Source organism: Dermochelys coriacea, chromosome 10 (genome assembly GCF_009764565.3).
Source record: "Dermochelys coriacea isolate rDerCor1 chromosome 10, rDerCor1.pri.v4, whole genome shotgun sequence".
Classification (NCBI taxonomy): domain Eukaryota; kingdom Metazoa; phylum Chordata; order Testudines; family Dermochelyidae; genus Dermochelys; species Dermochelys coriacea.
Window position 1 is genome coordinate 64,818,380 of NC_050077.1, and position 26,453 is coordinate 64,844,832.

Genomic DNA, 26,453 nt, shown 5'->3' on the forward strand with positions numbered 1-26,453 from the left:
GTTATTTATGAATAACTGCTTCATTCAAAGCAGCCAGGGAGTGGATGGTTATGACGGGAAAAATGTTCAATTGAAATGTACAATTTTAAGTCATTTCAACTGGGAATACAAGATTTATGTTGTGCCACAGACACACATGCAGCTATCATCCCTGTCTTGCCAAATAGAAAGGGGGTCAAACACCTCCACATTGACACTCCCCTTTCCTCTAGACTCCACAGAGTGGTCTTGATGGGCCCAGGGATCTGTTGCAGAGAGGTAGGGGGCAGGTCAGTGCTTATGAGTTGCACATCATTCTCATTGCCAGTCCAACAGAGATCAGGATAGACATAAGGTAGAGCCTCAGAATTTACTATTTTTCTGCACTCTTCTTTCCGTGTGTGGTGAGGAGTCTCTTTGTGGGTATCACAAGGTAGCTTCTGACTGGGTAAAGCTGATAGTGCAGCTCCAGAGGAACCAGACTATCAAGGAACAAGGGGCCTGGAGATCCACAGTTGGCATAGTCATGTAGCCACTGTACAGATGCCTGCTCTCCTGAGGCATCCACATCCACTTGGTTTGGGTGCACAACCTCTATTGTACAAGGACAAACCCCATGGAATGCCCATGAAGGGGCATCAAACAGGGTTGAAGAGAAGAAAAGTCAAACTGTAGAGCCAGCACTTTCTCTTTTGGGGTTCACTGGGTTCTACAGCCTGCCATTCATGAAAACAGGTAACACTGGGCCAGAAAGATGAAATTCACACCTGTGTAGGACATGAGTGGACCTTAGGGCCTTCTGAGGTCCCTCTACATTGAGATGAGTTCCATTCTAAATGAATAACAGCTTTATAGATAACACCAATCTCCTTGAAACAATCTCTTTACTTTCTGAACAATAGAAAATTTAATTTAAACAGTGAAACAAAATACTTATTATCTGGGGAATAGAAGCAGCAAACTATTGACATGGCTATTGTATAAATAATAGTTAATAGAATTGCTGTATACACAGGATCCAACTTTCTGATGGCTCTATAACATATAATCCCAAATGTGCTTAATACATGAGTTAGAGTATTACAATAACTTTTATTGCTTACAGGCTTGTAATAACTCTAGATATAAGAGAGTTAATTAGATAAGTAGATCTTGCTCAATTAGGCCTAACCTCACTTTAGTATTAGAAAAATTTCTGTCACACACACATTAAATATGTAGTCTGATTCTTGGATGAGGTAAAATCTGCAGCCCACATGTGCTTCCAGTTGATTTGTATAAAAATGCAGGGATTGGAGGAGTACCTCTTGTAGAGAGAGGGTTGTTAACAAAAATTGTTAACAAAAGCTTCTAGAATCTCTGAATTTCTCTATTCTGAGTATAACATTAAAATGGGAACCAAGGACTTTGAGTCATGTAAACCTATTGCTTTATTAAGCACATTAAGCAAATATTTTAGGAAAATTAATTGCAGCGGGTATTAAAATGTTGTTAATTTCATTGATCAAGACCAGTCTGGCAATATGTCAGGTCAACAGAATGCTGGTAATTTATGATATTTACTATCTTTAACTTCTAAAACAAGAGGGGGTGAGGGGAAGAGGGTGGTGAGGAAAGAATAGATCCTATTCGACTTTTGTAATAGAAGTAAAAAAACCACTATCTGGACACAAGGCAATTACCAGGAAAATACTAAATGTGCCCTTAGGCCTTGTCTACGCTACACGGTTTTGTCAACAAATGTCAGGTTTCGTCCAAAAAACAGTGGAGGTGTATACACTATAATGCTTATTCTGCCGACAAAACTCTTCTGCTTTGCCGACAAAATAAAACCACTTCGACGAGAGGTGTAGAGCTTTTTACCACAAAGTTATATTGACAAAGTGTCAGGGTAGACCCCATGCTTGGTTATGTCACTGTAAATTGCCTCCAGGAGTTCTCCCACAATGCCCATCCTGACTGCTCTGTTCTGCAGTTCAAACTCCACTGCCTGTACCCAGGTACACATGCATCTGCCCCTCACACTTTAAAGGCATGGGGATTATTAAAATATCACTTCCTGTTAGCTCAGTGTGGACAGCTCACATCGCATCTTTCCAGCTGACTATGGTGGCTCCATGCAACAAACACTGAGTTGTTGAATCTGTTGGCACTATGGGTAGAGGAGGCTGTACAGTCCCAGCTCTGCTCCATCCGTAGGAACTTAGATACCTATGGGCAGATTTCTCGTGGCTGGTTGGATAAGAGCTACAAATGGGATGCACAGGAGTGCCATGCGAAGATAAAGGAGCTAAGGCAGGCATACCAGAAGGCAAGGGAGGCAAACTGGTCGCTCTGGTGCTGCACCGAAGACCTGCTGCTTGTATAAGGAGCTGGACGCCATATAGCAGCAACCCCACCTCCACCGAGAGACCTGTGGATACTTCGGTGGGGTGGAAGGTGGCAGACACTAGACCTAACCCCGAGGACAAAATCGTGGACAAGGAGGTTGAATTGGAGGACGATGTGGAGCACATGGCAGGGTTGTTCAGTAATGCGGAGAGTCAGGACTTTGCCACTCCAGGAAAGGTCTAGCCAGTCCCAGCAGTCCGTCTCTGGCGTACATGATGCAGGAGACGAGTGCTCTGGTAAGTGATCTTTTTGAGATGCTGCTGCTTAGTTATATGAGAGAGCACATCCTTTGCTCTGTATAGTCTAGAAGTGGGTGAAGGGATAGAAATGTACAAGACTAGCTGTGTTTCCCTGTGCAGCTAAGCAGTGCAGTGGAACAACATGTTAATGCACACTAAGATTTCATGGGAATCCTCCAGAGATATCTCTAGGAAACTTTCCTGGAGGTAGTTGCCAAACCTCTGCTGAAGGTTCCTTGGCAGAGCTACTTTGTTCCTTGCCCCATTTTAGGAAACATTCCCGTGCCACTTGTGCAGGGACCAAAGCAGCACACAGGTGAGCAGCATAGGGACTGGGTCTGAAACTGCACTCTTGCAGGAGATACACCTTTGCATCCTTGCTTTCCCTCAGGAGTGAGATATTGGCTTCAATGACCCCCGCTTGTGGAAAATGGTAGCAGAATTTACGATATTGTCCCAAGTTGCCTGCAGTGGTCCCCTTAAAAAATCACCTAGACCCTTTTCCCTATCTGGAACATCCAAACCCCACCCAGGCCAAACTCACCAGATTCAAGGTATTAATGGAGATAGGTGCTTGCCAAGAGACAGACACAAAGTGATTGGTATGTTAAAAGTGGTGTATTTTACTACAATGATTCAATGCTGTGCATGATCTAACAATCATGCTTCTGTGTATTGTTTTTTATGCTTCTGTGGATGTGGCCTTTAGGAGAACCGCCTACACACCAACAGAGCACCTCTGCCAGATAAGGAAGAGACCAAGGTGGAGTAAAGAGGACATGTTCCGAGAGGTGCTCCAGTCCTAAGAGGCTGAAAAAAGAGAATGCAGGGAGTGGAGAGAGACCCTGAAGGAAAAATTCAGAAAGGCAGGACAGAAAGGAGAATGAGGAGTGCATTGTAAAGGGCCAGGAGCGGATGACAAAAGTGATGGAGGAGCAAACAGATGTTTAAGTCCCTGGTCACGCTCTGGTAGAACACATGCATACTTGCCTCCCCCCAAAATCCGCAGCCAATACAGAACTTCTTTCCATGACCTCCCCAAACTCCTCCCACACATTCCTTCCCAGAACATCTCAGTACCCCATTCACTCCATCCCTTTGGACAGCTTCTAAAATGATAGCTGGACTTATACACAGCTATGAGTGCCTATACTGCCCTGCACAGTTCTCTCTCCCTTCCCACCAAGCCTTTTGCATATGTTGTCAATTTGGTATTTAATAAAAACAAACTCTCTGAAAGGTAATCACTCTTTATTTGTCTCCTGTACATGGCGGTTGCTCCTGATAGTAATACCTAATGGCAGTTGGATCATTTGCTGACTACAAATCTTGATCAGGAATCATCACAGTTTTCATGCAAGGCAGAAAATTAACAAAGCGTGGCAGAGTGCTGTATAGAAAGACACATTAATGGTGCTCATTATCAAAATGTTTCCTCAAAGCCTCCCTGATTTGAATAACAACAAAAGTCAGGTTTGAATAACCCCCCCCCATTGTGCCCCTCTAATAGCCCTGGTAACTGGCTGCTCAAATTCAGCAGCCAGACAATCCGCCTCCACACTCCACTCTAGGGGAAACTTTTCACCCTTAGCCTCACAAATATTATGGAGCATGCAACAGGCTGCTAAGACCATGGGGAAGATTTCCTCATTTAGGTCTAACAACCATAAAGGTGTTTTTTTTTCCACCAAATGCATCCGATGAAGTGAGCTCACGAAAGCTTATGCTCTAATAAATTTGTTAGTCTCTAAGGTGCCACAAGTACTCCTTTTCTTTTAACCATAAAGGAAGCACCAGTGTGCTTTTAATCTGCCAAAGGCTTCTGTCCCTCTTCTACCCACTGCACCTTTCAGCCCCCTCCCAGCTCCTGGCCATGTGCCCTGCTTCTGCCCTCCCACTTGTTCCTGTTTTCCCCTATCTTCTGCCTGGGGAGCATTGAATGCAGGGGAGACTATCTCCCTATTCTCAGTTCCAGTTCCATAGCATTCCCAGGAAGATGTGAGAATCACTTTCAGGGAAGATCCTTCTCCATCCTAGGGATGTTGCACTGTGCAGCCAAATTCTTCAGAGAATTTAGCTACCAAACTCTAAGTTTCTACTGAGCATGTGTCAACTGAGATTTTTCAGAGGCTTATGATGTGTCCAAATTTGGGTAGATTTTTCACAAGGACAGCAAAAGACACATCCTTGATACCAGGGCAATTTCCCCTGCAAATTTAAGACCCTGCTCCAAACCATGGAGCTGCTAGGTTTCTCGACAAAGTGGCTGTAAGAATGTTATTTTCCCCATCTTAAAAAACAATGTACTTCTCCCTAATTCCATTCTGAGATGAAACTGAACTATTTTAGCTGAAACTTTCCAAAATAGTTCAGCTTTAGGCAGACACCTGTGATAGAAAATGGTTTAATTTTGGCAAAATTATAAGCAACTGAAAACGAGATCTTATAATGGAAAGCATTGGGCAGCTTTAACTATAGACAACATTACCTGCACCATTTCTAATACTGATGTAGATGTATTGATATCTCACAGTTAGAGTCTAATTTTTATAGGAGCTGGTCACCTGCAGTACCCCTTCACTGTAGCTGGAACAGCTGGCATTCATTACTTCTGAAAATCAGACTCCAAGCGAGTAAGGGATTGATCTGGTGAGCAGGTGAATGGGAGTTGAAGATACCAAGCATTTTGAAAAAGTTCTCAGCACCTCACAGAATCAGCTCCTTACGTAAATCCTAAGTGATCTGTGGATGTTCAAAACTTTTACAAAGCACTCAGATTCACATTGCTCCTTCATTCACTGCTGTTTTATAGAACTGAATAAGGATAGTCTTCAAAAAGAAACAGTTGAAGTCCAACATGAAATACATAATTAAAATGCTGGTAATATATACACTAGTTTGCTCTTTTCCCATTTATCTACTTCAAAATTATGGTTGGTTAGTAAAATTATTTTCATTTTAAAATGTTTTTGCATTCTATGGAAGATAATTTGTTCTTTTTCTGTTTCTTTATTGTGCATTTCTGGAACGCGTCAAGACTGATTATAGCATGAGATATATCATAGTTTTTTCAAGCCGTAAAGGTGATCAGACAATTTTGATAGATGAACAATTATATTCATAGTACCAGACTACAATACTTTACCTCCAAATTCATACGGCAATGTCCAGATTCATATATAGTAGTTTTTAGAAGTCATGCAAATATTTCACCAAGCTTTTAGATAGATGTCTATTTTTCTATCTTCCCACTAATATAATTTACATTACAAACAGGACTTTAAATAAAATATTCAAAAATTAATAAGAGGAAATAGGTCATAAGTCATTCTTTAGTGTAGTCATCAGTAAGGAATTCCACTAGTCTACTTTCTATTTGCTTATTTCAAAGAAATATGACACAATCATATGTTAGTCACATTTAGTGTGCTGTTGATGATGACAACTGAGTATTGAAGGGAGTTGCAGGGGAGGGATCTCTGGGATCAGATCCCCTATTTATTTGCTATGCCATCATCAAAAACCCTTCAGGCCTAATTCTCCAGTGCCCTGCACCTTATGTAGGATTTGCCATTAGTTTAAAGAGGGTGTAAATACTACTAAATCAGAATGGTAGCATTGTACGCCCACTTTGCATTTCCTTTACCCTTCTATAAATGATTACACCAGGAGCAGGGCAGCAGAGAATCAAGCCCTTCATGCCCAGCTGGCACTTCCCATTGGCTGCAACTCCCTCCAGACTTATGAGCACCTGAGCTACTCAGAGAGCATCTCTTTAGAACAATGCAAGGCCTTGCGCCTGAGATACTGAGTGCACTGGCTTCACAGAACTCCCATCCCACGCAGTTCAGAACCCAACCTCCTATCCCACATTGGCCAGTTTAGCTAGGTGTTTTCTAAATTAATCTTGAAAGCCTTGGAATAGAAGTAGTGATCCTGTGTTTTACTTTCCAAATCTCTTTATTATTCCAAAATGGGGTATTCAAATTGTGTTTGTTTAAAACTCAATTCCCTGTGAGGTTTGGAGGAATTTGCTATAGCATTCCTGTCAATTTGCCATCATGTACACAGTCTCTTTCGCCTTATAAATATCCTCCCTTTAATCCAAACAATAAGATATTTTAGCAGCAAAAATAAGTGAAGGAAGGCACTGTTGTTATAATAAACACACTTTCATAACACCAAACCTGTTTTAGTGAAAATTTCATTTGTCATGGTAGCCAACTTATATTCAATACAAAATTTGTGCAACTTTTTTGCACCCATTACCTGTCCATTTTTGAACAGGGTTGAAAAAAACCCATGTAACATTTGCATGCTATGACCACTTAATCAGACATTTTGGGTCAGAAGCAGTGGAAATGGTGCATTTCCAGTTTGCAGAACACACCCAATGCATTTGCAGCCCTCTGCATACAGCTGTCAGATGGACTGTAGAGGTAGTGGAAGTGAGGGTATTAGAGGTATGGGCGGAACCGTGCATGCTATGTACTGCTGCCCCACATTTCAAAGCCCATTTACTCATTTACCAAAACTCATACGCTTTGCTTCCTGGTCCAGGATGTGACCCTGTATTGGGGATATCTTGAAAAAAATCCTGTGGATCTATTTTTGTGTTCAGTTCCCAAAATCTATATAAGCAAATACTGGCAACATTTTAAAAATCCACAACAATCTATGTGTATATTGAACGTTGGTGGGCTAAAATCCTCTCTGAATTTCCCCAGTGTAAATACAGAGTTAATCTATTGAAACACTGGCTGTACACCAAAATAGCTCAGAGTAGAATTTGGCCCATTATATATAAAGATTGTCTACTTTACTTCTCATACAGAGTTACTATATAGTATTCAACTTGAATTTATATTACAAATAAAACCCACAGGATTTTTAGTAAAAAAAAAAAAAATCCTTGAAAATGCGCAAAGTTCAAGTGAGGTGAAAGTTTTTACTTTTAGCAAAAATAATTAGTTTCAACAGGGTTTTTTAAAATCTATGTATTTTCCCTTCTAATTTATCTTAAGGTTGACTGTATGGAAGGAGGTCTGTGGAAGAATTTTGGGGTGAAATTTAATAGTGCAAAGTGCAAGGTCATGCACTTAGGGACTAACAACAAGAATTTTTGGTATTAGCTATGGATTTATAAGTTGGAAATGACAGAGGAAGAGAAAGACCTGGGAATATTGGTTGATCACAGGATGATTATGAGCCACCAGTGTAGAGGGGCATAGTGTGGGGGGAATCCAGATATGGTTTGAGAGAGTTCTGTATGGGGCAATCTGGGTGTGGGCGGCTCAGTAGGGGATCCAGCTGGGGTGGGGTTTGGATGCACAGGGGCTTGTTGGGGGGGGGTTGTGGGTGCAATGGTAATGGGACACTGGGGGGGGGGTATCCAGGTGAAAGTGGTTTGGGCTCAGTGGGAGGGTCTGAGTGTGGGGGGGATTGAGCTCAGCAGGGTGGTCTGGGAGTGAGAGGCTCAGTGGGGGGGGTCCAGATGCTGGGGAATGGGGCTCAGTGGGGTTGGGATCCAGGTGCAACTGGTTGGGGCTCAGTTGGGGGGTGGAATCTGGATGTGGGTGGCTCATTGGGGTGGTCTTTGTGCAGGGGGCGTGACACTTGTCTGTCGGTGGGGTCTCAGTTCGGGGGGGTGAGGCTCAGTGGGAGGGTCTGGGTATGAGGGGGTCTGAATGCACGGGGAGAGCAGCTCCCTGTAAAGTGATCCATCCCCCTGCAGCTGAGGAGCGATGGGTGCAGTAAGTTTGGGGTGGGGGAGTTTGAAGAGCTTCCTACAGCCAGGGGAGAAATCTGGGCAGGGGTGTCTGATCTGGCCCCGGATGCTGTGCAGGGAAAGAGGAAGCCCCATCCTTCCCAGCCTAGCCAGGACAAGCTGCTGAGCCCAGCACAGTATAGGAGCCACCAGCTGTGTTTTCCCCAGTCCCACCCCTGCCGCACAGTGATTTACCTCTCTGCGGGCTGCCCTGGGCACCTAAAGCATACTGCTGGGGAGGTGACCGCTTTTGTGGTTTCCCTTTTCTTCCCCATCAAAAAGTCATTTTTCTGCAGGGGACATAAATTTTGTGCATAGGCAGTGATTCAGAATTCCCCCAGGAGTAACACTTAAACCACTACAGCAGCACAGCTGCAACACTGCAGCTGCACCACGGTAGCACTTCAATCTAGACACTGTTTATGCTGACAGGAAGGTTCTTCCATCATGGAGGTAATCTACCTCCTGAAGAGGCTGTAGCTAGGTCAACAGAAGAATTCTTCCCTCAGTCTAGCACTGTCTACACTTGGAGTTAGATTGGCATAGATACATCTTTCAGGGGCATGGATTTTTCACACCACTGAGAGATGTAGCTATGCCAATATAAATTCCCAGTGTAGACTAGCCCTAGGATACATGTGTTTACATTGGGTATTAAAGGCTTGGAGGGCATCCTCTGTGCGCCTCGGCACTTTCCATATGAGGAGGGGGGATTAACCAACTCCACAACACTGTCGCTATCTATGCCCCCACCCCAACACTTCCGCAAAAAGACAGGAGAAAGTTAATACACCCTGTGACTATACTAACTGGTATGGTTCCTTCTGCATAAGGGGACCCGCCTCTCTTTGGAAGGGATTACAAAGGAAGCAGTGTATGGGGGGAGCCTTGACAGGTTTGTGCAGAGAGTAGGGGCGAGAGCACTGCCATGACATATGCAGACCTACTCCAGTGGTGTACGTGATCCAAGTCAATCAAATCCCTCCCGAAAGCCCATTTCACCTGTGATACCTAAAGTAAAGATAACATAATGGTTGTATCTGGGGTTGCCTGTAAATTTGTGTGTTTATATGTGTGTATCTATTCAAAATATATAAAATGTCACTAAACCTTTGTTATTGGGCCATGGGCATTGCCATTCTACCACTTGTCCGCTGTCCTTATCTGTTGTCATCTTTTCCCTTTCTCTCCATCTGTCTGTTACTTTATTTTGTCCTTTTTGGGCATGAACTGTTGAGGATGGAGACCATGCCTCTTTTAGTGTTCAGAAAGCACCCATCACACTGTGGGCAATACCAGAAACAAATAATGAATGATGAGGATGATAATAATAATCACCAGTACTATGACTGACATGCTAATAAATGTTGAGTCTGTAGATTTTCTGTTTCTCCAAAGACAGTCAGTTATCTTTAATCTTTAAATAAAAGATGTAAATTGAAAAGAACTTTGACTGAGATTTTCAAAGCTCCAAAAGGGATTTGGATGCCAACTTCCTATTAAAATTAATGGGAATTGAGCATCCAAATCCCTTTGGTAGCTTGGAAAATCTGAGACACTGTTTTCAAGTTTATTTTACAATGGCTCTATTATTCTCACACCTGGGGCCATTTTACTAGTAATCCTTGCATCAGAAGACAAGTGGGACTAGGTCTGTACTATTACTTTACTAATAATTACTGTTTTGTGTTCCCTTCTAAATTATATACACCCCTTCAGTAATTCAGTGTGTAGAGAGGTATATCTCTGAAAAACTTGGAATGGTATTAAAGAAATAAATACATTGTGAGTTCAGCCTTTAGCTTTATGTGAAAAACACTGGATTAAACACAGTAGGTATTGTAGGTCAACTATATTCACTAATCACTACCACAACAAAAGAGATGGACTTTGTTGCATGCTGACTTCAATGAGAATTGTAAATCACTTTCTGCTTATTCAGTTCACAGCATGATCACTATTGTTTCACCTTTCCTTTGAAATACAGTAGCACTCTCTACTTGGTCCCGTTATATGAAAGTCACACTCCAAGTCTAGTTATCTGTTTTAAATGAGCTGACAAATACAGCCTGGGCCCACAGATCCCAAAATAAAACATATTTCCTAACTTAATGATGTCAATAATTAAGTAGTGATATTAAACTATTGAAGAACAGTGGCTACATGCAATTTTTAGCTTGAAGTAAGAAAAAATCTATACTGTATTTTTTTATGGCTGGCTATGACAGATGATTGTGCCTGCTTTGTGAGTTAGAGTTCTCTGTAAGTTAGCAGTGAATATGAAGTCTGTTGTAATGTAACTTTGCATGTAGAGCTGTGGGCAGGCATCCTGTGCAGAAAGAGCCCCTCTGCCCCCCGGGGTAGAGATTGCATTACCATTCTAAACAAAATTGCTTGAACAAAAATATTTACCCAAACATCGATAGAGAGAGACAGAAGTCTTCCAAATGCATTTTTAAAGGAATATTCTACACTGGAGGAAAGCTCTTTTCAAATAAAATATATAGAGGGGAGTTGAAAGACGGAGTATTTGTGAAGATCTGATGTTACTTTAGAAATTTAATTTTAAAACTTAGAGTTCTATTTTTATTAAGGCTGAAGTGATGCCCTAAACACTTATGAAAACATTGATGTCTCTCTGCCAAAAGCAAAAGAATATATATATTCTGTATAAATATCTCCATAGATTCAGATTATAAAAGATGGATTTGGGATGTTAATCGACTAAACTGGCACACTGTCACACTGGAGCTGGGAACAGGCAGCTTCAGGGGATCTAAGGGCCTAATTCTACTCCTATTAAAGTAAATGTCAAAATTTCCATTGATTTCATTGGTACAGGTTCATGCTCTAGGAAACAAAGATTCCTTCAAGTGTGTTAGCTACCAAGTTTAAAGGTTTATAACTATAAACCTAAGTTTTATAGTCTGCTAATGCAACTTTTTGTAGCGCATGACTAGATGAAATTAAGTTTAGATGTTTTGCTTTGTTTTATGTGGTTTTTTTCTCTAGTTTTTAACTAGACAGCATTTTGTTAAGCGTTGCTATAATTTGGTTGCTATAATTTGTCAACATGTGGGTATACTGGCTGACTGGGCAGGCTAGGAGTGTACTTCTCTGCTTTGGGGAAGGGAGAGAAAATGGGTAGGGTTGACTGACTTTGAGGTATTCAAGATCATTTAAAGGGATCTCGGAAGGTGCTGATGTTTTTGCCCATATAGATATTGCAGATGGTATGAATGGTAAATGCCATTAATAGATTGACACTTACACTGTCATTCTAAATAACAGAATCAGGCTAGTCCTCTGTAAATTGGGAGTGACAAAAACATCTCAATGACAGAGTACAGAAAACATGCCATCAATTTATGCCCTGTTTCCAAGACTATGAGGATGTGTACAGGCACACAATTCCATATGCAAAGATGTACATCAGATCTTTGTAACTGAGCACACAAATTATGTGTATGCACTTTTATACACTTTATGCAATTATGAAAATTTGGTCCTTATTGCTTTTAGGCTGTTTTCTTAAAACAGAAAAAGGATATGATTGCCTACTAGGCACAAAAGTAAGATAGAATAATATTTCTATAAGATGTTAAGGGTATTTTGATATGGGGGTGATAAAAGAAAAGCTGTTCAATTAGCTATCATTTAAAAATATAAATTATAGTATGTTATCCCAGAGTTCTGCCAATTTAGCAAGTAATGGCTTCATAAAAGTGTACAGTATAAAGTGGGATTTCGATCCTTTTTGTTAATCAGCATTCCCTTTTGTGATTAACTCTGCACAGACTGCCTCTGTATATATGTAGGCTCACTCCTTCCAAATGTAGGACCACTAATTTTGATGAAGACAGACTATTGTGAATTTCTCTTCACAATAATGTCCCCCCTTGATGTCTTCAGGGTACTCTCAGGATTATGAGCAAATGGCCACTAGCATGTTAGTTGCATTAACTTTCAAGTACTAGTTACAGGCAGAAGATCTCACCAGTGCAACCCTATTGGGATAAAGTGCTAGAGATGAAAGCTAAATCGGCTACTTCATATGGGAAAGGATTAATTCCTGAGGTGTGGTCATGCTGTGGAATAAATCACTGGATATGGAAGGAACACCTGGAAAAGCTTGGTACTAGTTGAATAAACTCAGTTTAGCTGCCCATCAGAAATAGCCCTGAAATGTGTAAAAAATCACTGACACTTGCATTAATCTGGCGGAAAAAACTGGAGACCCATGACATTCAATAAAGATATGTGCAAAGTACTTCCCATAGGAAGGAAAAATCAAATATATACCTACAAAATGGGGACTATCTGGCTAGGTGGTAGTACTTTAGGAAAGAATCGGGGGTTTATAGTGGATCACAAATTGAATATGTGTCAACAATGTGATGCAGTTGTGGAAAAGATTCATATCATTCTGGGGTGTATTAACAGAAGTACCATATGTAAGACACTGGTGAGGCCCCAGCTAGAGTAATATGTTAAATTCTGGGTACAACACTTTAGGAAAGCTGTGGACAAATTGGAGAGAGTCCAGAGGACAGCAACAAAAATTTAGAAAACCTGACCTGTGAGGAAAAGCTAAAAAAACTGGCATGTTTAGTTTTGAGAAATGAAAACTGAGGGGGGACCTGTCAAGTCTTCAAATATGTAAAGGACTGTTATAAAAAGGACAGTGATCAATTGTTCTCCATGTCCACTGAAGGTAGGACAAGACATAGTGATATGCCATCTGCTAATACCTATTACATGCTTTTACTCATTCATTTCTTTAACTGATGTTCATTAAAAGTTTTCACTATCCCACCAGGCTAAGTAGAGATTTACACACCATATTTATTCTTATTACAGGTTGAGCATATTTTTATATTACTGTAGGTTTTCAATTAACCTCGCTTCTGTGTATTTTATAGCATTACAAGCAATGTTGAACATGATTCATTTTTCCCCATATAAAACTTCAAAATGTAACATTTCCTTGATGTATGCAAACTTGCAATATTTTATGATATTGGGGTTTTGAAATGCTTTCAATGTCAGATTTCCATTATTTGTAGGGAGTTACACCAAGAACTTCCTGCAGAGTTTTACATTACTATTGATTATGTTAGTAGTGGCCTATGCTGAATTGTATTGCTGCCCTATAGTTAAGTTTAGGTAGCAATTTTGTGATATTTTGATGCCCTTGACATAACTTAGAGTGTATGGATAGATGCACCTTTTTAGCATAGATGTATATACATAAATATTTTGCAAACTTCTATGGTATTTTCAAAGCATTCAATTTAGTGAAGGGAAATGAAACACAAATGCATGAAAGAGGAAAAAAAGTAGTTATAGAGCTCACTCCAAATGATCCAGTATGTTTTGAACTGCTGGATTTTCACTCCTATTATGTAGCACAACTGAACTGGAGAATAGTCTACACCAAATTAATGGTTGTATGTGTGAACCAATGGATTAAACTATGCAGGATGGTTGACTGGGATAAGATATATTAAAATTAAGAATTATTATGACTCTTCCTTCTCTTAGCAAAAATTTGGAAAAAGGTACCTTTTCTCATCTATTAAAGCATCCACTGCTGTTTCTAATCTGGCTGTGCCGCTTCCAGATTTCTGAAAATGCCCTTTAACATGTGACCAATAATATTCTCTCTCTCTTTTTAAAACCTCATTCATCCTCTCCCTCCTTGCACTTTGTACTAGAGACCGTACACAAAATTGTCACAGGGTAACTGCCCCGTAAGGGCTGATGTGTCCAGGCCCACCTGTGACACAATCCGCTTGCCACCCCAGGTGGAGAAAATAAGATAAGTGACATGACAGACAGGTCATGCATGTAAAATCATCCCCCTGTGATGAAGATAAGAAAAAAAAGAAGCCTCTAGAGAGACAAAGGGCAGGGAAGAAAGGCTCTATGAAGCAGGGCTGGAACCCTACTATTAAATGGGGAAGCCAGTTTGAGCCATTGCACCACCCCACGAAAGAGGGCTGTGGATCGCTTAACCAGGGGGAAGGATTTGGTCTGTAAACAAGTTATTTGGGAGAAGCAAGAGGAAACTGAAGCTGGCTTGCCTGCTGGCCATACTGTGCCTTGAAGAGGTGTGCTTTGAGACAGCACCCTGCCACAACAACTTAACCAGCTAAAGTCACAGGTACTTTGCTGTCCTGGATTTGCCTCAGTTTATCCAGCTGCTCCTTTTTGTGATTTGGAATGTAAATTCCTCTGCTAATGGGTTCCTCCACTAAGGGCCCCTCTGCATTCCATGCTTTACTCTTTTAGTTACCTTATGCCCCTTCACCACTTTCTTTCTGAATTCACATTTGGATGTCAGTTGTGGAAAGATGATACTTAAATTTCTGTTCCCTTCATAATTTTGGTCCCTTTTTTACTCTCTCCGTTTCAGTGTCATCAATCTCTGGTTCTGCTAAAACTGTTAAACTCCATTACTTTCTCATTAATAAGAATAGCTTCAACCAAAACTTCATTCTCTCCATTTCTCATACTGGTTTACCTTCACCCCTACTTTCAGGAACACAAGTGTTCGAATTCTCCCCAAACTCTCTTTTTATTTCATATCTCCCAGGCCTCTGAGTTTGCCTTCTGTCAGCTCCATAACATCATCCAGATCAGGCACTATATCAATCACTCTTATGTCAAAGCTTTTAGCATTTCTTCCTCTCTCTTCCTCTTGACAAGTGTAGGTCTCCTTCTTGTGGTCTCTCTAAGGTCTCCCTGTGTTTATAAATGATCCAGACTATGATGGTTCATCTTATCATCAATATTTGGAATGGTGTCTTCTCCATTCCATTTTCCAGTAGAGAAAATTTCCCAAATCTTCAAGATCCTTCATTGGGTTGCAAATTCCCTTACATTCTGTGTCCATATCTATTGAAGCTGTTTTTCCTGTCACTTGGTCATTGAACACTTTTTCATACTTGTCGTACCACATCTATACATGCACTGTCTTTGATACATTGTAACCTTCTGTAAATAGCTTATTGATGCAAAGTTTATGTCTAGCAGCAAAGTGTTCTATAATACTTTTCATGAGCAATGTTATGCAAAAATTAATAATTGCATTTGAAGTGAAAAGTCTTCTAGGCCCATTGTACTTACTCAGTGATAGTATTAAAACACCAACTTTTCTTAATTTCCAGAATCAGCTAGAAAATGTGTTTGGAACTGTCAGAAACAACAATGAAATCTGGAGTAAAGCAACTGAAAAATTAAATAAATTTAACACAGTAAGTTACACTGATCTACTCTCCATTATCTGTCTCAAAGATCTATGACCAACAAAGGTACAGCATCTGCACAGTGGATCTCCAAGATCTGGGAAGTGGGATGAGTTTCTCTTTGATGGCTGAAGATGGAACCTTTGCACACACAGCCCTAAATCAGCCCTCCCACTTACCAGCTGTGAACCCTGGTGTAATTTTGGAGATAGGATGTGTCCACTGAGCCAAATATTCCATTCAGGATAATTAGGGAAGACCCAACATCTGACCCCTCACTCTTATCAACAACATTCTTTAAAAGTAGGGATCCTCTCTCCCACATCACAACTGCTGTGCAGGAGTTACTGCAGCCCCACAGCAGAGCTGAACAGGGAGAGAATGGGACTGAGATCCACTGAGCACTTCAGGCGGGGCGGGGGGGGAGTTGGAGGAAAAGATTGCCTACATTAACTCCTTGCCCCAACCCTCGGATGACTACACTTTGTTCTCACCTTGTATAGTCTCTCCGCTTCTCTTGGCACATCAGCCCAATCTGACTATGGATAGGCTGGCCTGGCAAGGAGACATTTTCATAAGTGATGCTGTGTTACTGTGCCCCTTGCGTCCACCTTGACCACTCTGTGGATTTGGCTTAGAGAGATAGAAAGAGAGAGAGAAGAATGAAAATGAATTTACATTTAAGGTTTCGTCTGGCTTGGCTTTTAAGATTTCATGCAGTCTGGTTTTTGCGTACATTGGCTCATCCGATGCATCCGATGAAGTGAGCTGTAGCTCACAAAAGCTTATGCTCAAATAAATTTGTTAGTCTCTAAGGTGCCACAAGTACTCCTTTTCTATTGGCTCTTGAGTTCATTTTTATGTATCAAGTCATGCTTTACATTCTGCAATATAGATACCAATCTTCTCTCAGCTCCAATATCAAGTACTTTATTCTAAACTGAAACTTGTACATCTGTTGCCCCTTAAACCAGTATAACTCATGTGTTTCTGCAGCAAGCTGCAGCTTCTGTTCAAAACTGTATTAAATGCACTAAAAATCCCCTTGTGCTCCCAAAAGTGCAGCGGATTGCTAACACACAAAGGCCTGCATATTCCTAAATTTGAGCATGGTCATGAAAAAAGTTGAAGATTTCAACCCAGTGAATCTGTTGTTCATGTACTTCCACCTAGGTATGGCTATGACCACACTTCATGACCCTAGGATATTTCAAGAAAAAACAACTCATGGGAGCCTCCTAAAATGAGAAGTAAACAGTGTGTTCTCTTCCTACTTGTGATTTTGCACATCTTTTAGCCAGCTCAGAGACCTAAATGTACAATCCAGCACTGAGAGACATGTTGTGGATCTGTAATAGTTGCTAGAGGACTGTAATTCCATGGCTAGATTAAATTAATCAATTCACCTTGTTCTTTTCATCTGTGACCTATATAAAGATATGTGTTCATTTAGGGTCATACTGTGGTTTGCATTAATATGGGTGTGGGGAGGGGATGTACAAGGAGCTTCCATTCCCTCCTCCCTTGGGCCCCATGCATAAAGGCCATACACAACTGCACTCCTTGAATTCAAGAACTTCTACCTCAGTATGTCCCTTGGATGTGCATCACCGCAAAGGGGTGATGAGGGGCTGGGAGACAGTGCGGACATCACCAAATACCTGAACAATTGGCCTGGAACATTGAGGATGGGGAGGTATGTTGTTCCACTGTCCCTGGACACAGTCGTCCTGCACAGAAAATTGCTCAGGGAAGAAATGTTCCTTCCTGATTCATAATTCTTCCCAGTGGTACTCTGGATGCAGCACAACTCTGCTGTCCTTAATCCAGGTCTGCGTGCAGTTTGCACAATTTCATCTTTTATACATCATCCAAGTAGCATTCAATTCACATTACTAACAGGAGTTCGAAACAGTCTTCATTTTAGTGAACACTTTCATAGCACTTTGTGCAAGAGAACATGGCTGGATGGAAATTGCTTCTGGCAATGTGAGAGGAGAATGCAGCATTTATGTGTGTGTGTGTGAGAATGAGTGAGTTGTGGCAGCCTCTCAGCATATCACACTTTTGGTTTGTATACCTAAGATATGCCATGATCTATATAACTGGGTATAAACATAGCTATATAACAGTTTGTGTGTTATGCCTTTGACACCAAGTACTGATTTAACAATCAGTATATTTGGCAGAAACATATATATATATTGAAACCACAACCAGAGCCAGATGTGCACACAGATGCTGCAAAAACAAAGAACAGTATACAATGGAAGAGATGATTTGCCTTAATAGAATGTGCAGAGATACTGCTCTCTATCTACCTTGGGAAATATGAGGGCTGAATCAACTCTCCTGGGATCTGAAGCTGTGGTTCTAGTGTCACTGAGGTATTCCAAAACTGATGCTTAAATTACTAAACCATCACTTTCAGCATCCTTTTGTTGGAATGCTCTTCCAACGGTATTAAAAGTCCAGAAACCTTTGCTATGTTAAAGTTGATCTAATTTACAAAGAGTTCTCTGGATATTAGAAGCTGGGAAGACTTTAATGGTAGTTTACTGTATAGTTAACACATTTTTTAAAATTATCAGAATAAACCTTTGATCAAAGACTATTGTGTGGAAATTTAAAGATTTACGTGTGTAGATTAATGTGAAGGGCATTGGGAAATGGTTTGGTACATAAGGAACTATCTAATGCATGAATGGTGGGATTTTCAAAAGCATGTAAGGGAATTAGGCACCCAGTTCTCTTAGGTGCCCTTGAAAATCTCACCCTAAAGGACTTATTACAAAGTAAAAAGTGATAATATTTTAATAGGGAGCCTGAACAATAGAGAAAGAAAGAACTGTGGAGATCTGTTATACAAGTCTAAAGATCAATTTATAGCTCTTTGTAGTTTTTTAATTTCAAATATATTATGTATATTTCAGAGTCCTTTCCTGATTGCCTGTTATTGTATATTGCAACTTGAATTTGATGCCCACTATGAAAATTAATAATGATCATGATATGAGAATAGACAAGGGTCAGATGATCCAACTATCTCTCTTTTGTCAAGTCCATTTCTTCTTTGCTTTTGATTTAAGTCTAGTTGCATTTTGTCAAGAAATTCAGCATCCTAAACAGAGATTATTTTGAATAATTTGACAAATTAGTTATGTAAAATATAAATTTCAATACTTTTTGCTAGAGTTTTTAGTTTTCTTTTTTTTTGTAGAAACTTAAATAGTATTATTAAAAATGTTCAGCATATGGTAAAAATTGCAAGTTTGCTTGCTCCTAAAGTGCTTTTGTACAAGTCAGCTCTTAAATGCCATTTCTGAATATTATTTTTCTGATGTCAAGACTGATAATCCCATATTAGAATTACTAGGGGGCACATTTCCATGAACTTCAAAGCATCTTAGATCTAGAATTAAGAACTGTGTTTGATAGTACACTTCATTAATCTTAGATTGGCCACTGGCTTTTTTTTTTTCCTTTTCTTCTCCCTCCCCCGCCTCCTTGACCATCTTTCTAATACAGTTTATTAAAACTAACCATGCAGTGCACTGTTGTTATTCTTGGTAGGATTGTTTTGTTGCATTCATGAAAGAACAGTTTCTCTATAGAAAATGCCCTTTGGGAATCAGTATTCAGATTCACAGTTCCTGAAAAAGTCAACAAGTTGGTGTGTTGCATTCAGATCTGTCTTAATGGTCTTATTATTAAACCTGCAGCAGGCATATATAAACCATGCTTTCTGTGGATACTGGGAAAGTATGATTAAAATAAATCATCTATCTGATGAATATTTTCCTCTGACTTTTGGCAGGATCACCCACCTGAGCTCATGGCAGCCTGTATGGGAACACTGATGCCAGCAGTTTAAAGATCTTCACATTTGCTTTCTGTGGTAAGATCTAAAGATAAAACAGTAAATAGCATTATAATATTACTGTCAGATGTTAAATTGCACTAAAAGCAAACTCATATAAGATGAATATTTCTCTTTGACCATCACAAGGAGGTATAAGGCAGCTTATTACTGCATAGGACAACAGTTGATGATAAAATCTGAACAGAAGTAATGAGCAGTCTTCATCAGAGTAATAATTGATAGTTTACAAAGGAAAATTGGAATTCTTTATGCACAGGACAGAATCAGGCCATTTTCATTGTCCACTGTATTATAGTAGTTGCTCTGAAAAGGCATTGCTATTGAACTGGAATGGTGTGCATTTCGGAGAGCGCATCCATTTTCCACAAGCTTGGTGATCACCTGCAATAAAATGACCTCCAACATTTCTCCTCTTGCGGGGGAAACAGCAAATGTGACAAGACCTAGCATTCCAAGACTTCCCAGTCTAATGCTGTCATTATAACTATAACCTGATTTTCCAGACACTGAGCCATATTCTCAGTTCTTGTTCCACACTCTCTGTGCTTCTGAGAACTAAAAATCAGACTTTATCTGGCTATATGGTGAAAGCCAAGACCTATCCTGGTGGAGGGAAATTCTCAACTGATAGCAGAGAGGGTCAGAGCAATTCTGAGCTGTCATATTGCATCTTATGACCATTGCTAGGTCTCATAAATTAGAGCAGCCCCCAAGCTCCCTCTCTGACTGACTCCTCAAATACTTCATTCCACTCCTCAAATACTCTTGGTGCAGGAGTATGTAGGGGATGCCTGGTCTATAGATTATAATATTGGGCTTGATGACATTTAGATGGGGATGGAGATGTTTAGTCACATCATGCCATCAGTCTGCATTTAACATTTCCATTGACGTGACTGGATGTACTATATGTAAAATGATTGCACAACCAGGCCCAATATTTATTGTTGTATGTATTTTTTCTGAATACGTAGGTTAGGTATCCCATTATGATACCAGTTCACAGGTTACCTTACTGTACTCGTGACAAATGCAACCAATCTCTATTACCGGCATGTGTATACAGTATACACAGAACAACAGAGAGAAGGTTAGGAGTAGCTTTAAAATAAAACTAGTATACATGCCATAACATTTGAATGAAAATATATATAAAATATGTAGCGCTGTTGTTCTTCCTTTATTAGTTAAATTTTACATCATTCTTAACCTAAATAAGACCAAGAAATAGCAACATTTAGCCTAAACTGAGAATCACTAACAAAATTATTTTTAATTTGTTTGTACTGGGCCTAGTTCTGTGAGATGCTGAGCCTCAAACCCCTCAAATGTGCCAGTTTTCTCCTGGCATGCAGTGTGTATTTGTGATGATGCATGGAACTAGGGTTAACATCCTTGGTTCCGACTGGTCATTGTGCCGTTGGGAGCAGAGAGTTCAAGATTGTGCTCTGGTGCAAATTTGAGCAGTCTAGGTGACCATGCAAGGTCTCAGGGCTCCACAAGGAGGCAAAATTAGTCTTCAGCATGTTTACTGCTTTACTCTCAAGAGCAGATGCAAAGAAGGGGAGGGGGGGGGCTGGGTGGATGGCAAATGGATGCCCATAATCCTTAATATGCAAATAAGACATTTGGCAAAGTACTTCCCAATTTGGCCTGACTCCTGCTACTAGACAGGATTAACTTGGTGGCTGTGTAGCAGCTCTCTCCTTAATGAAGGGGAGTAGTTGACCTGCTCTCCAGTTTTTACCTGGTATTTTTATGTGAAGCACATGACACCTATATTGTGCAGGATACAGCTCAATGAAGTCATGCACCTGAATTCGCTCTTCCAACCAGTAAATCATTTTGTATCACACTAAATATAAAGTTAGCACTAAGGGGGAAACACATCCAAAGCTTTCATACTTAACGTTATTGCATATTCCAAGATATGACAGAATATAGCCCAAATATCTTCTAGTTTGGAATTGCAACTGTTTTCCAGGATTTCCTTTACATAGTTTCCTGTCATTAACCTTGCAGCTTAATCATAACTACCTATTATTAAGAAGAGGTATCCTACAACAGTCATGTCTGCCACATTCCCATCTATCACATACAGGTTTCTATATAATAAAGTAAACATGATATCATCTTTTTATTATGAAGCCTCACAACAGATGAAATTTCATTATTGTTGAGTGACTTTGTAAAATTGGAACATGTTGAGTATCCCTAGAGAAAAACTATATCTATATCAGGGCCCAGGCAACCAGTATACTTCTTTATTAGAAACAAAAAGATAGAGTTTTAATAGTGCCTTGCCTCATCAAGTAGCCAAGAAAAATCTAATCAAGTGCTGAGCAGCAAATTGTAAAGACTATTGTGTAGGCAAACATCATGATCCTAGTAACAATTTTAGAAGCTTTCCAAACTGTTCCGTATCACTCTTTGATTTCTTGGTGTACTGTAACCTGGGGACCTGTAGGTCAGTGCTGCTGCTGAGAGGTGGAGAACCTGTGAGAACAAAAGGCCAGGTGGTGCTGAACTACAAGACCTTTTAACCATGGAAAAAGAGAGCTTTAATGATTCAGTTAAAGAAAGCAAGGAGCCTTGTTTGTTATTTCTGAATTAAAGCAAATGAAAATCCATCACAGGGCATGTAAGGCCCAGTCCTGTGGTAAAACTCCTATTGACTTCAATGAAAGTAAGCCAAGTACTACTTAAGGACAAGAAAACAATATTTTAAACACTTCAAGATGTAACTGGTATAAAGTAAAGTTAGAGAATGAGTCTCTGGGCCAAATCTGCCCTCAGATTTGCTTGTGCAACTCCCATTGCTATTAGATAAAATTCAGTACACCTGTGTGTACATGCTAAAACTATATATAAAACTTTCATCCTTACATTTTCAATATATGCACCGTGTGTAGCAGGAGGTATAAGAATAATGACCTTTAGAACATCTGCAGTTACCAGTTTAATTCCCTTATTATTACTAATTTTAAAAAAATAGATAATCTGTGCTACTAAACTGTGTCTGTCCATCTGTCTGTGTGTATGTAAAGGGGGAGAGAGATTTTCTTTCTTTATTTGACCATCCTTTCACACTTCATTTCAGCCTTTATACAGCTTTTGTATTCAAACTTTATTATATTTTCTTGAGGCAAGAAAGGATTTCAATGAGAATGTGATGAATGTCCATATTAAATTGGATCCTCTTTTTAATTAAGTTCATCTAAATTTAATTTTGTAATTTTACTTCAGTAAACCCATCTGACTCCAGATGTTTAATGTGCTTTTCTTATTGCTGTTCTCACATAATTGTACCTGTAAAAGATTTATGACTTAGAGAAGCATTACTAAACCTTTTAGTGTGTTTTCAGCATATGCTTCATGGATGGCTAGTAACATGAGCAATTAGCATCCTAAAATGCTGTTCTGCTTCCAGGATTTCTCTTAATAGGGTAAGTTACTTTTATTAGCTTGAACTTTACACAGATAATAAGTTTAAAAGAAACATTGTTATCAAAGAATCTCAATTGAAACTGTGAGATTACCCCCTAAACAAACTTTAACAGTGCAAGTTAACACCTTGGAAACGAAATGATATAACAAAAATACAATAAAAAAAGAGGAATAGCTCTTCAATTGAATGAAAAAGACCCTATGCAATTCACTTTATATTAGCAACCCTCCTTTCAGTCAAATGCTATGGGATAAAGGTATTTGTTTCTCTGTGCAACAGTGCTGTTTCTTGTTACTTTGTAACATGTGGTAAACACACTTCCAGGAATGTCTTGATTCTTGTACTTTTCAAAATGTTCTTGCTAACTTTGGTAATAGTTAGCATTGACATTGAGAATTAAATAATATCATATTTCCCTTATTCCATTCTGTCATGACTTCTTGACCACAAAAATTGCTGGCAAATTGCCTGTTTTATTATAAGAATTACTTGGAAAACTGTAATTATTCTGGTTCTGCCTCTTTGCTTTTTTAGTCAAATCATATCTAATATAACACTAAATATTACATGTGGGATCTGGTATAATGAAGCCCTTGATCCTCATCAAAGAATCATATACCACAATTAAACCTTTAGACTATTATAAAGAGAAAAAGGCAATTGCAAACCAAAAAGGTAACTCAATCTTTTTTCTCAAGTGAAAATCAAATTTCTTAGGTTTTTGATGCTATTATAATTTGTCTTGATGTGTTAGTCTGAAATATTCACCAGTGCAGTAAACAAATGAGTTTATGGATTTTCCCCAGAATTTAAGGTTCTCACACTACTAATCACACTCTGGAATAGATTCACCATGGCATTGCTCCAGCTTTATGCTGATATTTCTCCATTGAAATCAGGGCTTACAACAGTGTAAAACTTTAGTAGTGGTAGTATTTCAGGTGAGAATCAGGTCCTATGTTTTTATTCTTCTAAACCCTCAATAATAATACTTTGCATTTACTATTCAATTTTGTGAGATAGCCTTATTCCCACAGTGCACATGTAGGGAAGTAAGGCAGAGAAATTATCAGATCCTGCAGCCTCTACTTTGAGTAGTCTCAAATTGACTCATATGAATGGAGGCTGCAGGGTAGGATCTTAAGCAACTTTCTCTAAGCCACAAAAATCAGTTTCTGAGCCAGTATGAGCTTCTGACCCAGGAATCCTGTCTCATTGTGTTCTGCTCAGACCACTAGGTCACACCTATCTAGTGACACCTATATGCAATATTAGACAAAACTTCTTTCTCACGATCATTTTTTCTTTTTTTTTATTCCAGTTTATTTTGGGCCTCTAACGAGGCTTTTTAGTATGGCAATAGAGAAAGCGTTGTTCTTTCCCAGACTTCTGAACAATGCTGGATTAAATTAATTGCAATACATAAGGCTGAGTAAGTGTACACTTATAAAAGTTTCAGCAAAGTCACTCAAGTAGCTCATTTAATTTCCAACAAAAAAGAAGAAACATAACAATCATCAGCCTGATTAAATGCTTCTGAGCTTTAAAGACTTTATGTGGGAGTCTGGATGAGACCCAAAGGAGGAAACACTTCAAAATTACAAAATAACACAGTTATGTATTTTATGAAATTGTCAAGATTCATTATTTATTTGCAGAGAAGGTAACCATACAAGAGTTTTTTAAAAGATACTAACTAGAGGAGGTTATGTTAAACCTCCATAGCCTTAAGCATGCCTAATGATTGTCTGCCAGTACAACTCAATCCTGCTGGGTAATGGGGGAATGCCTACATGTAAATATAAAGGGGGTTATTTAGGAGACCCAGTGAGCTGTGAATTATTGCCTAGGTTGTCACCAAAAAAAGGGAAAATGAGTTGTGAAGAGGAAGAAACGTGCACTGGGTTCTAAATAGCTTTCTGAGACTTTTTTGTGATAGATGGGAAAACTTATATATTCTCTCTGCAAAAAGAAATATCTGTTTTGTCAGATTGTGAATCTCCCAGCCCACCTAGATTGCTTTGAAAAACCCATTATGGAAACAAAAGTAGGCTATTTTTATGCCTGACATAATGCAGATATCAGAGGAAAATAAGTTGGAAGCCCCATTGAATTATCAAACTTTTCAATATTTGCCCAGTAGTTGAAGTTAGCAACTGTATTGATCCAGCTCCCGCTGAAGTCAATGGGAGCTGGATTGGACTCTTGGGGAGGTAAAGAGTTAATAGAAGGATTGAAAGGGGTCATTGTAGGCAACAGAAGCTTCTAAAAACCCATTTTTTATTGTGCATCATTAGTACAAGCCAGTTGAAATAGAGAATTTTAAAATGATAACTTGGAAACACTTCAGAATGATTTTCTGTCACTTGCCATGCCAGAGTTCATAAACCGAGTCCCAAAAGAATGGAGTGAAAATCTACAGTTTTTATTTCCATAAGAGTATGTCTGCTAATGAGGTTTTTTTTTAAGTTTTCATATAAATTGCAAAGCTCATTCTTTTCAGCTTGCTTCATAAATACAATTCATTTCCAAGTAAAATGTACCAAAGGGAAACTTTTGGATTTCTTGAGTTAGAACTTCCTCAAAACTGCTTTGTTTTATTACTCTTGATAATCCATGTTCATTCCACACTGTTTCTATCACATACATTGTATTAATGTATTATATTTTCTGCCATGTGATACAGTTCTAGAGACTCACAAATCTAGGTTTCAGAGTAGCAGCCGTGTTAGTCTGTATTCGCAAAAAGAAAAGGAGTACTTGTGTCACCTTGAAGACTAACAAATTTATTTGAGCATAAGCTTTTGTGAGCTACAGCTCACTTCATCGGATGCATTCATGAATCTAGATTATTCCCATCCTTTATCTAAAAATAGCATACTAAGTATTTTTACTTTTAAATGGGAGACATTATTGTGTGTCAGTTAAAAAATATGATATTAACAACCATAGGAAATGGAAGTTTCTTATCTCACTTACCTATAAATTTTTAATTTTGGAGGGTCCAGCATGGTCAATTCCAACTAGAGTTAGTTGGAAATTTTCCACTGAAACCTTTGGGATTTTTTATGGATTTTCAAGTGAGAAGATTTTTTTTTTCAAAAAACTTGCTTTCATCAAAGAAATTCAGGGTTTTTTGAAAAAACAAAAGCTAGAGGGAAAAATCAGTTTTTATATTTTGCCAAAAATGTAACAAAATGAAGAAATAAATCAATCAAAGTGGAAAGAAGAATTTTTCATCTGGTTTATTTTCCATGAAGGAAATAAATCATCTCAACACCACTTCTACTCTAGACAATTTGTAGAAGGGTCTTATGCTACTAATCTCGATTATTTTAAATGAATTATTTGTTTCAAAACATGAATAAGATTTCTCTAGCAATCAACTTACATACACACAATGAAAAGCTTTGCACAGCCTGTATGTAAATCCAAGATGAAAAGCAAATACTCTGAAGTCCATCCTGCTATGTCAAAAGTTTACAGTCCGTACAGT

At 39.2% G+C, this 26,453-nt stretch overlaps 1 protein-coding gene across 1 annotated transcript in view; it reads left to right on the plus strand.

Moving 5' to 3' along the window:
* Positions 1–26,453, plus strand: part of SEMA6D (semaphorin 6D) — a 281,294-nt gene that overhangs the window by 95,459 nt on the left and 159,382 nt on the right. Inside the window, 1 exon segment of the mRNA XM_038420048.2 lies at positions 19,444–19,524. The gene's annotated coding sequence lies outside the window, so the exon portion shown is untranslated.